Source organism: Pristiophorus japonicus, chromosome 3, assembly GCF_044704955.1.
Source record: "Pristiophorus japonicus isolate sPriJap1 chromosome 3, sPriJap1.hap1, whole genome shotgun sequence".
Classification (NCBI taxonomy): domain Eukaryota; kingdom Metazoa; phylum Chordata; class Chondrichthyes; family Pristiophoridae; genus Pristiophorus; species Pristiophorus japonicus.
Genome location: NC_091979.1, coordinates 199,915,129 through 199,929,384, shown reverse-complemented (window position 1 = coordinate 199,929,384; position 14,256 = coordinate 199,915,129). Strand labels below are relative to the sequence as shown.

Sequence of the window (14,256 nt, the reverse complement as noted above, 5' to 3'; positions counted from 1 at the left end):
TGGTCTGGAGGGCCAGGACCACAAACTTAGTGGTGCCTCTCTGGGCACGTTGCTCAACTGAGCACACACGCTGCATTGCCGTACACAGGACTCCAAGTCAGAGTCGATACTGGGCCACCACACGTGGGATCTGGCTATCGCTTTCATCATTACTATATCCGGGTGTGTGCTGTGGAGATTTGAGATAAACGTCTCCCTGCCCTTTTTGGGTAGCACGACGTGGTTACCCCACAACAGGCAGTCTGCCTGAATGGACAACTCATCCTTTCGCCGCTGGAAGGGCTTGATTAGCTCTTGCATTTCAACGGGGATGCTGGCCCAGCTCCCAGGCAGTACACAGTTTTTTACTCAGGACAGCAGAGGATCTTGGCTGGTCCAAGTCCTAATCTGGCGGGTCGTGACAGGTGATTTATCATTTTCAAATGCTTCCATGACCATCAACAAGTCTGCAGGCTGCGCCACCATCAACAAGTTTGCAGGCTGCGCCATTTCCACCCCCGTGGTGGGCAATGGTAGCCGACTGAGAGCATCCGCACAGTTCTCGGTGTCTGGCCTGTGACGGATGGTATAGTTATGCGCTGATAGCGTGAGTGCCCACCTTTGTATGCGGGCTCAGGCATTAGTATTTAACCCCTTGTTTTCAGCGAACAGGGATATGAGGGGCTTGTGATCAGTATCCAGCTCAAATTTGAGGCCAAATAGGTACTGATGCATTTTCTTTACCCCAAACACACAAGCGAATGCCTCTTTCTCAATCATGCTGTAGGCCCTCTCAGCCTTAGACAAGCTCCTGGAAGCATAGGCAACAGGTTGCAACTTCCCCGCAATGTTAGCTTGTTGTAATACACACCCGACTCCGTATGACGACGAATCACATGATAGCACAAGTCTTTTACATGGGTTATACAATACAAGCAGCTTGTTGGAGCATAAAATGTTTCTGGCTTTCTCCATACCTAGTTCTCTCCTTTACGCAATAACAGATGTAGGGGCTCTAAGAGGGTGCTTAACCCTGGTAGGAAGTTACCAAAATAGTTGAGGAGTCCCAGGAACGACCCCAGCTCCATGACGTTCTGTGGCCTGGGCGCGTTCCTAATGCCTCTGTCTTGGCGTCTGTGGGCCGAATGCTGTCCGCCGTGATCTTTCTCCCCAAAAACTCCACTTCTGTTGCCACGAAGATACGTTTCGACCTCTTCAGCCGCAGCCCTACGCGATCCAGTCGCTGGAGGACCTCATCCAGGTTTTGTAGGTACTCGACGGTATCCTGACCCGTGACCAATATGTCATCCTGAAAAACCACCATGCGTGGTGCCGACTTGAGTAGGCTCTCCATGTTTCTCTGGAAGATCGCTGCAGCCGACTAAATTCCAAGTGGGCATCTATTGTAGATGAACAGTCCCTTGTGCTTGTTGATGCAGGTGAGGCCCTTCGAAGACTCCTCCAGCTCCTGCGTCATGTAGGCCGAAGTCAGGTCGAGCTTGGTGAATGTCTTGTCTCCTGCCAGAATCGCAAGTAGGTCGTCTGCCTTAGGTAGCGAGTATTGGTCCTATAGCGAGAAACGATTAATAGTTACTTTATAATCGCCGCAAATCCTGACCGTGACATCATTTTTGAGTACTGGAACAATCGGGCTGGCCCATTGGCTGAATTCCACTGGGGAGATGATGCCCTTGCATTGCAGCCTGTCCAGCTCGATTTCCACTCTCTCCCTCATCATGTGAGGTATCACTCGGCCTTGTGGTGAATGGGTCATGCCTCTGGGACCAAGAGGATCCGTACCTTCGTCCCAGAAAAGTTTCCAATGCCTGACTCAAAAAGGGAAGGAAATTTGTTGAGAACCTGGGGACATGAGGCCTCATCAACATGTGATTGCACTCGGATGTCTTCCCAGTTCCAGCAGATTTTGCCCAGCCAGCTCCTTCCAAGCAGTGTGGGGCCATTGCCCAGGACAATCCAGAGTGGCAGTTCGTGCACTGTGCCCTCGTAGGTGACCTTGACCATGGTGCTGCCCAGGACAGTGATAAGCTCTTTGGTGTACGTTCTCAGTTTCGTGTGGATGGGGCTCAGGGCTGGTCTGAGTGCCTTGTTGCACCACAGTCTCTCAAGCATCTTTTTACTCATGATGGATTGGCTAGCGCCAGTGTCCAGTTCCATGGCTATGGGTAAGCCATTCAATTTTACATTTAGCATTATAGGTGGACATTTCGTCGAAAATGTGTGCACCCCGTGTACTTCAGCATCTGCCTCCTCTCTCTGAGGCTCAAAATTGCTTTGATCCACCATGGACCAATCTTGCTCTGCCACGTGGTGGTTAGCAGGTTTTGCAGAGCTTGCACAGAGCTTTGTTGCGGACTCTGAGTCATCTGTGTCACCCGAGGCCTGCTGGCAGTTGCAGACTCGTGGTTTCTGCCCTGTACATTTCTGCTCGCAAACACAGTTCCAGTTAATTTATGAACATTGCTAGCACTTATGTGCTGGGAGATTTGTTTGGCGTTATCACTGATGGACATAAACGCCTGTGCTTTCGCAATGGCCTTACTGAGGGTCGGTGTCTCTACAGTCAAATGTTTTCGTAGGATGGTCTCAATGCCAATGCCCAGTACAAAAAAGTCTCTGAGCATTTGCTCCAGGTAGCCATGAAACTCACATTGTCCCGCAAATCGCCTTAGCTCAGCGACGTAGCTCGCCACTTCCTGACCTTCAGATCGCTGGCACGTGTAGAACCAATACCTCGCCATCAGCACGCTCTCCCTCGGGTTAAGATGAACCAGTGTATACAGCTCCTCATACCGACTTATCTGTGGGTTTCACCGGAGCCAGAAGATTCTTCATGAGGCTGTAGGTCGGTGCCCCGCAGACCGTGAGGAGGACCGCTCTCCTTTTTGCAGCGCTTCCTTCTCCGTCCAGCTCGTTGGCTACAAAGTACTGGTCTAGCCATTCAACATAGGCTTCCCAGTCCTCAGCCTCCGAGAACTTCTCCAGCATGCCCACAGTTTGCTGCATCTTTGCATTGGATTCATATACTCGTCGCCAGTTATTGTGTTCCTAACACAGATGAGACTGCACACAGGGTGGTTAAAGTAACAGTGACCTCAGTCTTTATTAAGACACTCCAGAGTGAGGAACAGGCCTTAGGGGCCGGCTTATACACAGTGCTCCCAAGGGATGCTGGGATCCCTTGGGACTTCAGGGGTTGCGCTCCTGGTGGCGGAACATGGGAGTGCATGCTTTACAGATCCACAACACTATGCTAGTATTTATTCTCCACACGAGCCTCCTCCCACACTACTTAATCTCTATCAATCTATCCTTCTATTCCTTTCTCCCTCATGTACTTATCTAGATTCCCTTTAAATACATCTATGTTATTCACTGCAATCATTTCCTGTGGTAGCGAGTGCCACATTCTAACCACTCTTTGAGTAAAGAAGTTTCTCCTGAATTCCCTATTGAATTTATTAGTGACTGTCTTATATTTACATAGAATTACATAGGATATACGGCACAAAAAAAAGGCCATTTGGCCCAACCAATCCATGCTGGTGTTTATGCTCCTCCCGTCTTTCCTCATCTAAACCTATTAGCATAACCCTCTATTCCCTTCTCCCTCATGCGCTTGTCCAGCCTCCTCTTAAATGCATCTATACTATTTGCTTCAACCACTCCCTGTGGTAGCGAATTCCACATTCTCACCTCCTTGGGTAAAGAAGTTTCTTCTGAATTTCTTATTGGATTTCTTGGTAACTATCTCATATTAATGGCCTCTAGTGGAAACATTCTCTCTGTATCCACTCTATCAGTACCTTTCATAATTTTAAAGACCTCTATTAGATCACCCCTCAGCCTTCTTTTTTCAAGAGAAAAGAGACCCAGTCTGTTCATCCTTTCCTGATGTGTATACCCTCGATTTTTCTGGTCTCATCCTTGTAAATCTTCTCTGCACCCTCTCCAGTGCCTCTGTATTCTTTTTATAATATGGCGACCAGAACTGGACGCAGTACTGTAAGTGTGGTCTAACCAAGGTTCGATACAGGTTTAAAAAGACAAAGAAATACTTCAATCTATATAGTGCCTTTTTACGATCACCGGATGTCTCAAAGCACTTTGCAGCCAATGAAGTACTTTTTTGGAGTGTAGTCACTGTTGTAATGTAGGAAATGCGGTAGCCAATTTGCGCACAAGCAAGCTGCCGCAAACAGCAATGTGATAATGACCAGATAATCTGTTTTTTGTTATGTTGATTGAGGGATAAATATTGGCCAGGACACCGGGGATAACTCTCCTGCTCTTCTTCGAAGTAGTGACTTGGGATCTTTTACATCCACATGAGATAGCAGACGGGGCCTCGGTTTAACATCTCATCCAAAAGGCGACACCTCCAACAGTGCAATGTTCACTCCACACTGCACTGGAGTGTCAGCCTAGATATTTTTGTGCTCAAGTTAGCATAACTTCCCTACTTTTCAATCCTATGATTTATGACCCCTAGTTTAGGATTCCCCCCACAAGTGGAAACATTTTCTCTACATGTACCGTATTGAACCCTTTCACAATTTAAGATCTCTATTAAGTCACCCCTCGGCCTTCTCTTCTCCAGAGAAAATTTTAGATGAATGTGAGAGGTGGGAGGGCACTTCAAATGAATTCCAAATTGTCTGTGTGTTGACCGGCCAGATAGACAACTACTCCTCTCCCTCACAGGAGAGTCCTGAACAAAGAAAAGTAACAGTAAAATTCAAGCTAATCCAATTAAACATAAGAACATAGGAACGTAAGAATTAGGAGCAGGAGTAGGCCATTCGACCCCTCAAGCCTGCTCCACCATTCAATGAGAACATGGCTGATCTTCTACCTCAACTATACTTTTCTGCACTGTCCCTATATCCCTTGCTTCCCTTAATTTCCAAAAATCTATCGATCTCTGTCTTGAATACAAAGACTGAGTCTGCACAGCCCTCCGGGTAGAGAATTCTAAAGATTCACCGCCCTCTGAGTGAAGAAATTTCTCCTCATCTCAGTCCTAAATGGCTGACCCCTTATTCTGAGACTGTGACCCCTGGTTCTAGACTCCCCAGCCAGGGGAAACATCCTCCCTGCATCTATCCTGTCAAGCCCTGTAAGAATTTGTATGTTTCAATGAGATCACCTCTCATTCTTCTATACTCTAAGAGAGTATAGGCCTAGTCTGTTCAATATCTCCTCATAGGACAACCTCTCCCCCATCCACACCCCGCCATCCCAGGAATCAGTCTGGTGAACCTTCCTTGCACTCCCTCTATGGCAAGTAAATCCTTCTTTAGGTAAGGAGAACAAAACTGTACATAATCTGCAGGTGCGGTCTCACCAGGGCCCTATTTAATTGCAGTATAATGTCTTTACTCTTATACTCAAATCTTCTTGTAGTAAAGGCCAAAATTCCATTTACTTTCTTAATCGCTTGCTGTACCTGCATGTTAACTTTCAGTGATTCGTGTACAAAGACATTCAGGTCCCACTGAACACCAACATTTCCCAAACTCTCACCATTTAAAAAATACACTGCTTTTCTATTTTTCCTACCAAAGTGGATAATTTCACATTTCTCCACATTATATTCCATTTGCCATGTTCTTGCCCACTCACTTAGCCTGTCTATATCCCCTTGAAGTCTCTTTGCATCCTCATCACAACTTACATTCCCACTTTGTATCATCAGCAAACTTGGATTTTTACATTTGGTCCCCTCATCCAAATCATTATATAGATTGTGAATAGCTGGGGCTCCAGCACCAATCTTGTGGCACCCCACTAGTTACAGCCTGTCAACCCAAAAATGACCCATTTATTCGAATCTGGGAAATACTTCTTCACACTAAGGGCTGTGCCCTGACCCCGATGTGTGCAAAAGGAAGGTTGATACTTTCTTGAAAAGTTAAGAGTATTAAGGAATGTGGTGGAATCAAGAAAATACAGCTGTCATGCCGAGCAAAATGGAGGAGCAGTTTGTAATGAGGGAGTAACGTCGGAGATGCCGTCTTTCAGATGAGACGTTAAAACCGAGACCCCGTCTGCCCTCTCAGGTGGATGTAAAAGGTCCCACGACACTATTTGGAAGAAGAGCAAGGGAGTTCGCTCCGGTGTCCTGTTCAATAATTATCCCTCAACCAAAATCATTAAACAGATTATCTGGTCATTATCACATTGCTGATTGTTGGACCTTGCTGTGCACAAATCAGCTGCTGTGTTTCATAGAAACATAGAAAATAGGTGCAGGAGTAGGCCATTCGGCCCTTCGAGCCTGCACCACCATTCAATAAGATCATGGCTGATCATTCCCTCAGTACCCCTTTCCTGCTTTCTCTCCATACCCTTTGATCCCCCTAGCCGTAAGGGCCATATCTAACTCCCTCTTGAATATATCCAATGAACAGGCATCAACAACTCTCTGCGGCAGGAAATTCCACAGGTTAACAACTCTCTGAGTGAAGAAGTTTCTCCTCATCTCAGTCCTAAATGGCCTACCTCTTATCCTAAGACTATGTCCCCTAGTTCTGGACTTCCCCAACAACAGGAACATTCTTCCCGCATCTAACTTGTCCAGTCCCGTCAGAATCTTATATGTTTCTATGAGATCCCCTCTCATCCTTCTAAATTCAAGTGTATAAAGGCCCAGTTGATCCAGTCTCTCCTCATATGTCAGTCCAGCCATCCCGGGAATCAGTCTGGTGAACCTTCGCTGCACTCCCTCAATAGCAAGAACGTCCTTCCTCAGATTAGGAGACCAAAACTGAACACAATATTCCAGGTGAGGCCTCACCAAGGTCCTGTACAACTGCAGCAAGACCTCCCTGCTCCTATACTCAAATCCTCTCGCTATGAAGGCCAACATATCATTTGCCTTCTTCACCGCCTGCTGTACCTGCATGCCAACTTTCAATGACTGATGTACCATGACACCCAGGTCTCGTTGCACCTCCCCTTTTCCTAATCTGCCGCCATTCAGATAATATTCTGCCTTCGTGTTTTTGCCACCAAAGCGGATAACCTCACATTTATCCACATTATATTGCATCTGCCATGCATTTGCCCACTCACCTAACCTGTCCAAGTCACCCTGCAGCCTCTTAGCGTCCTCCTCACAGCTCACACAGCCACCCAATTTAGTGTCATCTGCAAACTTGGAGATATTACACTCAATTCTATCATCTAAATCATTAATGTATATTGTAAATAGCTGGGGTTCTAGCACTGAGCCCTGCGGCACTCCACTAGTCACTGTCTGCCATTCTGAAATACATGACAACAGTAACTGCACTTCAAAAAGTACTTGATCAGCTATAAAGGGATTTGGGAAGTCCTGAGGTCCTGAGAGGCGCTATAGAAATGCAAGCCTTTCTTTTATATTCTTTGAGGATGAATGAAAAGTGCCGTGGGCACTTCAGACTGTTGCTGGTCCTTGGATTATAGGGAACGTGAGGTGTAATCCCCAATCCCTGCCAGCAGAGGCCAGCAAAGGCAATACAGTGACTACACCGATGGTCAGTGTAAAGCTACAGGCAATGAGTGTCAGCTGGATTCTGACAGTCACATCCAATATTGACTGTGTGAGTGGAGCAAATTCCAACACAGTCAGAAATGTCAGAGTTATACTAACGGGGCAGTTTAGGGTGATGAAAGATCCCATTGGACTATTCTAAGATCACACAGAATTTTCTTTTACATAAGAACATAAGAAATAGGAGCAGGAGTAGATCATTGGACCCTCGAGCCTGCTTCAACATTTAATAAGATCATGGCTGATCTGATCATGGACTCCACTCCACTTCCCTGCCTGTTCCCTATAACTCTTTATTCCCTTATCGCTCAAAAATCTGTCTATCTCCGCCTTAAATATATTCAATGACCCAGCCTCCACAGCTCTCTGGGGCAGAGAATTCCATAGATTTACAACCCTCTAAGAGAAGAAATTCCTCCTCATCTCAGTTTTAAATGGGCGGCCCCTTATTCTGAAACTATCTCCTAGTTTAAGATTCCCCTATGAGTGGAAATATCCTCTCTGCATCTACCTTGTCGAGCCCCCTCATTATCTTATATGTTTCAATAAGATCACCTCTCATTCTTCAGAACGCCAATGAGTATAGGCCCAACCTACTCAACCTATCTTCATAAGTTAACTCCCTCATCTCCGGAATCAACCTTGTGAACCTTCTCTGAACTGCCTCTAATGCAAGTATATTCTTTCTTAAATACTCTGGATGTGGCCTCACCAATACCCTGTACAGTTGCAGCAGGACTTCTCTGCTTTTATACTCTATCCCCCTTGCAATAAAGACCAACATTCTATTTGCCGTCCTGATTACTTACTGTACCTGCATACTAATGTTTTATGTTTCATGCACAAGGACAACCAGGTCCCTCAGTACTGCAATATTTTGTAATTTTTTTCCATTTAAATAATAATTTGCATTTTTATTTTTTCTGCCAAAGTGGATAACCTCACACTTTCCCACATTATAATCCATCTGCCAAATTTTTGCCCACTCATTTAGCCTATCTATATCCCTTTGCAGATTTTTTGTGTCCTCCTCACAACTTGCTTTCCCACCCATCTTTAAATCATCAGAAAACTTGGCTACATCACACTCAATCCCTTCTTCCAAGTCATTAATATAGATTGTAAATAGTTGAGGCCCCAGCACTGATTCCTGTGGCATGCCACCAGTCACTGTTTGCCAACCGGAAAATGACCCATTTATCCCAACTCTCTGTTTTCTGTTCATTAGCCAATCCTCTATCCAGGCTAATATATTACTGCCAACTCCATGAACTTTTATCTTGTGCAGTAACCTTTTATGTGGCACTTGTTAAAAAAAAGACTTGCATTTCTATCGCACCTTTCACAACGCCAGGGCGCCCCAAAGCGCTTTACAGCCCAAACCTCTCAGAAATGCAGAAGCTTTTTCTACACCCAGTGTCCTGCTAGACTTGTCTGCAGACTGTGACACAGTTGGCCACTCTATCCTCCCCCAACGCCTCTCCACTGTCGTCCAGCTGGGTGGGACTGCAATCGCCTGGTTCCATTTTTAACTATCCAATCATAACCAGAGAATCACCGACAATGGCTTCACTTCCCACTCCCGCACCATTACCTCTGGTGCCCCCCAAAGATCTATCCTTGGCCCGCTCCTATTTCTCATCTATATGTTGCCCCTTGGCGACATCATCCAAAAACACAGCGTCAGTTTCCACATGTACGCTGACGACACCCAGCTCTACCTCACCACCACTTCACTCAACCCACGGTCTCTAAATTGTCAGACTGCTTGCCCGACATGGACGAGCAGAAATTTCCTCCAACTAAATATTAGGAAGACTGAGGCCATTGACTTCGGTCCCCGCAACAAACTGTGTTCCCTAGTCACCAACTCCATCCACCTCCCTAGCAACTGTCTGAGGCTGAACCACATTGTTCGCAAACTTCGCAACCCGCGATAGAATCCATGCCATCACTAAGACCGCCTAATTCTATCTCGCTAACATCGCTCGACTTCACCCCTGCCATAGCCCATCTGCTGCAGAAACACTCATCCACATCTTTGTTACCTCTAGACTTAATTATTCCAATGCTCTCCTGGCCGGCCTTTCATCTTGCATAAATTTGAGCTCTTCCAAAACTCAGCTGCCCATGTCCTAACTCGTACCAAGTCCAGTTCCCCCTTCCACCCTGTGCTCGCTGATCTACATTGCCTCCCAGTTGAGCAATGCCTCAACCTTAACATTCTCATGCTTTTCAAATATCCCACTGCCTTGGCCTTCCCTATCTCTGTAACCTCCTCCAGCCCCACAACCCTCCAAGTTATCTGCACTCCTCCAATTCTGCCCCTTGCGCATCCCCAATTTTAATCGCTCCACCATTGGTGGCCGTGGCTTCAGTTACCAAGGCGCTAAGCTCTGGAATTCAATCCCTAAACCTCGCCACATCTATTTCCTCCTTTAATAGACTCCTTAAAACCTACCTCTTTGACCAAGCTTTTGGTCATCTGCCTGAATATCTCCTTGTGTGGCTCAATGTCAAATTTTGTTTGCTAATTGCTCCTGTGAGGTGCCTTGGGGCGTTTTACTACATTAAAGGCATTTTGTAACTACAAGTTGTTGTTGTTGGAAACAAACAAAATGTTTTCAATTTGTTTGGGGCTAAAGTGAGACCTAGAGCACTTCGTTGATAAATCGAGTCATCAATAAGATAGTGCCGGAAGATAGATTTGAGGTAAAAGATCAGCCATGATCTTACTGAATGGCGGAGCAGACTCGAAGGGCTAAATTGCTACTCCTGCTCCTATAACTTATGTTCTTTTGTTCATTTGATATCACGGCAAAAATATATTCCGTATGCGGCCATATTTGGGTCCCTGGCCTTCAGCTGCTATTTCAGATCCACACTAGCAAGATAGCAAAGTATCTTTACACAGAAAGTGGTGAGAATGTAGAACTCGCTACCACATGGAGTGATTGAGGTGACTAGCGTAGAGACATTTAAGGGAAAGTTAGAGCAGTACATGAGGGAGAAAGGAATAGACGGATATGGTGATGGGGTGAGGTAAAGTAGGGAGGCTCGTATGGAGCATAAACACCAACACAGACCAGTTGGGCGAAATGGCATGTTTCTGTGCTGAAAAACTCTATGTAATTCTATGTAAGAGCAGGGGAGTTCTCTCCATGTCCTGGCCAATAATTGTCCCTCAACCAACATCACTAAAACAGATTATCTGGTCCTTATCACATTGCTGTTTATGGGAGCTTGCTGTGCACAAATTTCCTACATTACAATAGTGACTGCCCTTCAAAAAATATACTTCACTGGCTGTAAAACGTTTTGGGATGTATTGAGGACATGGAAGGTGCTATAGAAAATGCAAGTCTTTCTTCATCCAAATCTGGTTGAGGTCAGCTGAGTGGACACAAGCTAGGAATTGTACTGGGTCAGTAAGATCCAGCACAATACCAGATGGTGCATGTTCCCTCTGATCCACATCCCCCGGGGGCTTGTTCATAAATACAGCCATGACAAGGGTGGTTGCAGATCTCAAGACAATAGCACTTGGAGGGCAGTGGGCCCCACCGGAACATAGAAACATAGAAACATAGAAAATAGGTGCAGGAGTAGGCCATTCGGCCCTTCGAGCCTGCACCGCCATTCAATAAGATCATGGCTGATCATTCCCTCAGTACCCCTTTCCTGCTTTCTCTCCATACCCCTTGATTCCTTTAGCCGTAAGGGCCATATCTAACTCCCTCTTGAATATATCCAATGAACTGGCATCAACAACTCTCTGCGGCAGGGAATTCCACAAGTTAACAACTCTCTGAGTGAAGAAGTTTCTCCTCATCTCAGTTCTAAATGGCCTACCCCTTTTCCTAAGACTATGTCCCCTGGTTCTGGACTGCCCCAACATTGGGAACATTCTTCCCGCATCTAACCTGTCCAGTCCCGTCAGAATCTTATATGTTTCTATGAGATCCCCTCTCATCCTTCTAAACTCCAGTGAATAAAGGCCCAGTTGATCCAGTCTCTCCTCATATGACAGGCCAGCCATCCCTGGAATCAGTCTGGTGAACCTTCGCTGCACTCCCTCAATAGCAAGAACGTCCTTCCTCAGATTAGGAAACATAACTGTATACTCCTGATTAGAATTTGACATTCACACTATTCCATAATCTAGGAGTCAGATGAAACAATAAACCGAGCCACATAAAGAAAGGAAGAAAGACCTACATTCCTATAGCGGTTTTCATGACCTCAGGACATCCCAAAGCACTTTACTGCTCAAAGGAGTTAAATGTTTCTCAGGCTATCAGTGATTATAGCACATTATCTGCCAGTAGATTTGTGTAAGAGTGAGAAACAGACAGATGGAGCCTCATGTACAGGCTACACTGCTGTGAAAATTAGATGATGGGCTTGGCCTTGGAGGGGGTGCAGTGCAGATTCATCAGAATGATACCGGGGCTAAAAGGGGTAAATTATGAGAACAGATTGCATAGACTAGGCATAAGCTCTCAAGTGTAGAAGATTAAGAGATGTTTCAAGGAGATCATAGGGTAGGGAGATTTCCTCTGGTGGGGGAGTCCACAAGAAGAGGGGACAACCTTAAAATTAGAACTAGGCCATTCAGGAGTGATGTTAGCAAACACTTCTTCACACAAAGGGTAGTGGAAATCTGGAACTCACTTCTCCAACAAGTTTGTGAGGCTGGGGGTCAATTGTAAATGTCAAAACCGACATTGATAGATTTGTGTTGGGTAAGGGATATGGAACGAAGGCAAGTAAATGGAGATAAAATACAGATCAGCCATGATCTAATTGAATGGTGGAACAGGCTCGAAGGGCTGAATGGCCTCCTCCTGTTCCTATGTAGGTAGACCTGTCAAAATGTGAGGGATGCAACATGTCCAAGAGGTGACGCTGAGAATATGCTCCCCTCCTGCTACAAATTCCCAACTTTTAGGAACTATACATCAGGCAGGAGGAAGGAGTGAAAAACATTTCTAAGGACTATGCGAGTGGGATTTACCATTTCACTACAACTAATGCAAAGGAACTCTTTCACGCCCCGATATTAGTGTATGTCTAGGGGGTTTACTGTGCTGCCTCTGGGGGCTTTGCACATGTCTGAATCTGAGCATTCTGCTCATTCAAAATGATGTCTGCCATAAAATAGAAACATAGAAACATAGAAACATAGAAAATAGGTGCAGGATTAGGCCATTCGGCCCTTTGAGCCTGCACCACCATTCAATAAGATCATGGTTGATCATTCACCTCAGTACCCCTTTCCTGCTTTCTCTCCATACCCCTTGATTCCTTTAGCCGTAAGGGCCATATTCAAATCCCTCTTGAATATATCGAACAAACTGGCATCAACAACTCTCTGCAGAAGAGAATTCCACAGGTTAACAAATCTCTGAGTGAAGAAGTTTCTCCTCATCTCGGTCCTAAATGGCTTACCCCTGATCCTTAGACTGTGTCCTCTGGTTCTGGACTCCCCCAACATTGGGAACATTCTTCCTGCATCTAACCTGTCCAGTCCCGTCAGAATTTTATATGTTTCTATGAGATCCCCTCTCATTCTTCTAAACTCCAGTGAATACAAGCCCAGTCGATCCAGTCTCTCCTCATATGTCAGTCCTCCCATCCCGGGAATCAGTCTGGTGAACCATCGCTGCACTCCCTCAATAGCAAGAACGTCCTTCCTCAGATTAGGCGACCAAAACTGAACACAATATTCTAGGTGAGGCCTCACCAAGGCCCTGTACAGCTGCAGCAAGACCTCCCTGCTCCTATACTCAAATCCCCTAGCTATGAAGGTGAACATGCCATTTGCCTTCTTCACCGCCTGCTTCACCTGCATGCCAACCTTTAATGACTGATGTACCATGACACCCAGGTCTCGTTGTACATCCCCTTTTCCTAGTATGCCGCCATTCAGATAATATTCTGCCTTTGTGTTTTTGCCACCAAAGCAGATAGCCTTTATCCACATTATCCACATTATACTGCATCTGCCATGCATTTGCCCACTCACCTAACCTGTTCAAGTCAACCTGCAGCCTCTTAGCATCCTCCTCACAGTTCACACAGCCACCCAGCTTAGTGTCATCTGCAAACGTGGAGATATTACACTCAATTCCTTCATCTAAATCATTGAAGTATATTGTAAATAGCTGGGATCCCAGCACTGAGCCCAGCGGCACCCCACTAATCACTGCCTGCCATTCTGAAAGGGACTCGTTTATCCCGACTCTCTGCTTCCTGTCTGCCAACCAGTTCTCTATCCACATCAATACATTACCCCCAATACAATGTGCTTTAATTTTGCACACCAATCTCTTGTGTGGGAGCTTGTCAAAAGCATTTTGAAAGTCCAAATACACCACATCCACTGGTTCTCCCTTGTCCACTCTACTAGTTACATCCTCAAAAAATTCTAGAGGATTTGACAGGCATGATTTCCCTTTCATAAATCTATGCTGACTTGGACCGATCCTGTCACTGCTTTCCAAATCAGCTGCTATTTCATCTTTAATAATTGATTCCAACATTTTCTCCACTTCTGATGTCAGGCTAACCGGTCTATAATTCCTCATTTTCTCTCTCCCTCCTTTTTAAAAAAGTGGCGTTACATTAGCTATCCTCCAGTCCATAGGATCCAGAGTCGATAGACTGTTGGAAAATGATCACCAATGCATCCACTATTTCTAGGGCTACTTCCTTAAGTA

At 45.6% G+C, this 14,256-nt stretch overlaps 1 protein-coding gene across 2 annotated transcripts in view; it reads right to left on the bottom strand.

Moving 5' to 3' along the window:
• The window catches only part of LOC139260070 (neuropilin-2-like), a 186,957-nt gene that overhangs the window by 144,983 nt on the left and 27,718 nt on the right, over nt 1-14,256 (bottom strand). The gene's annotated exons all lie outside the window — the stretch shown is intronic.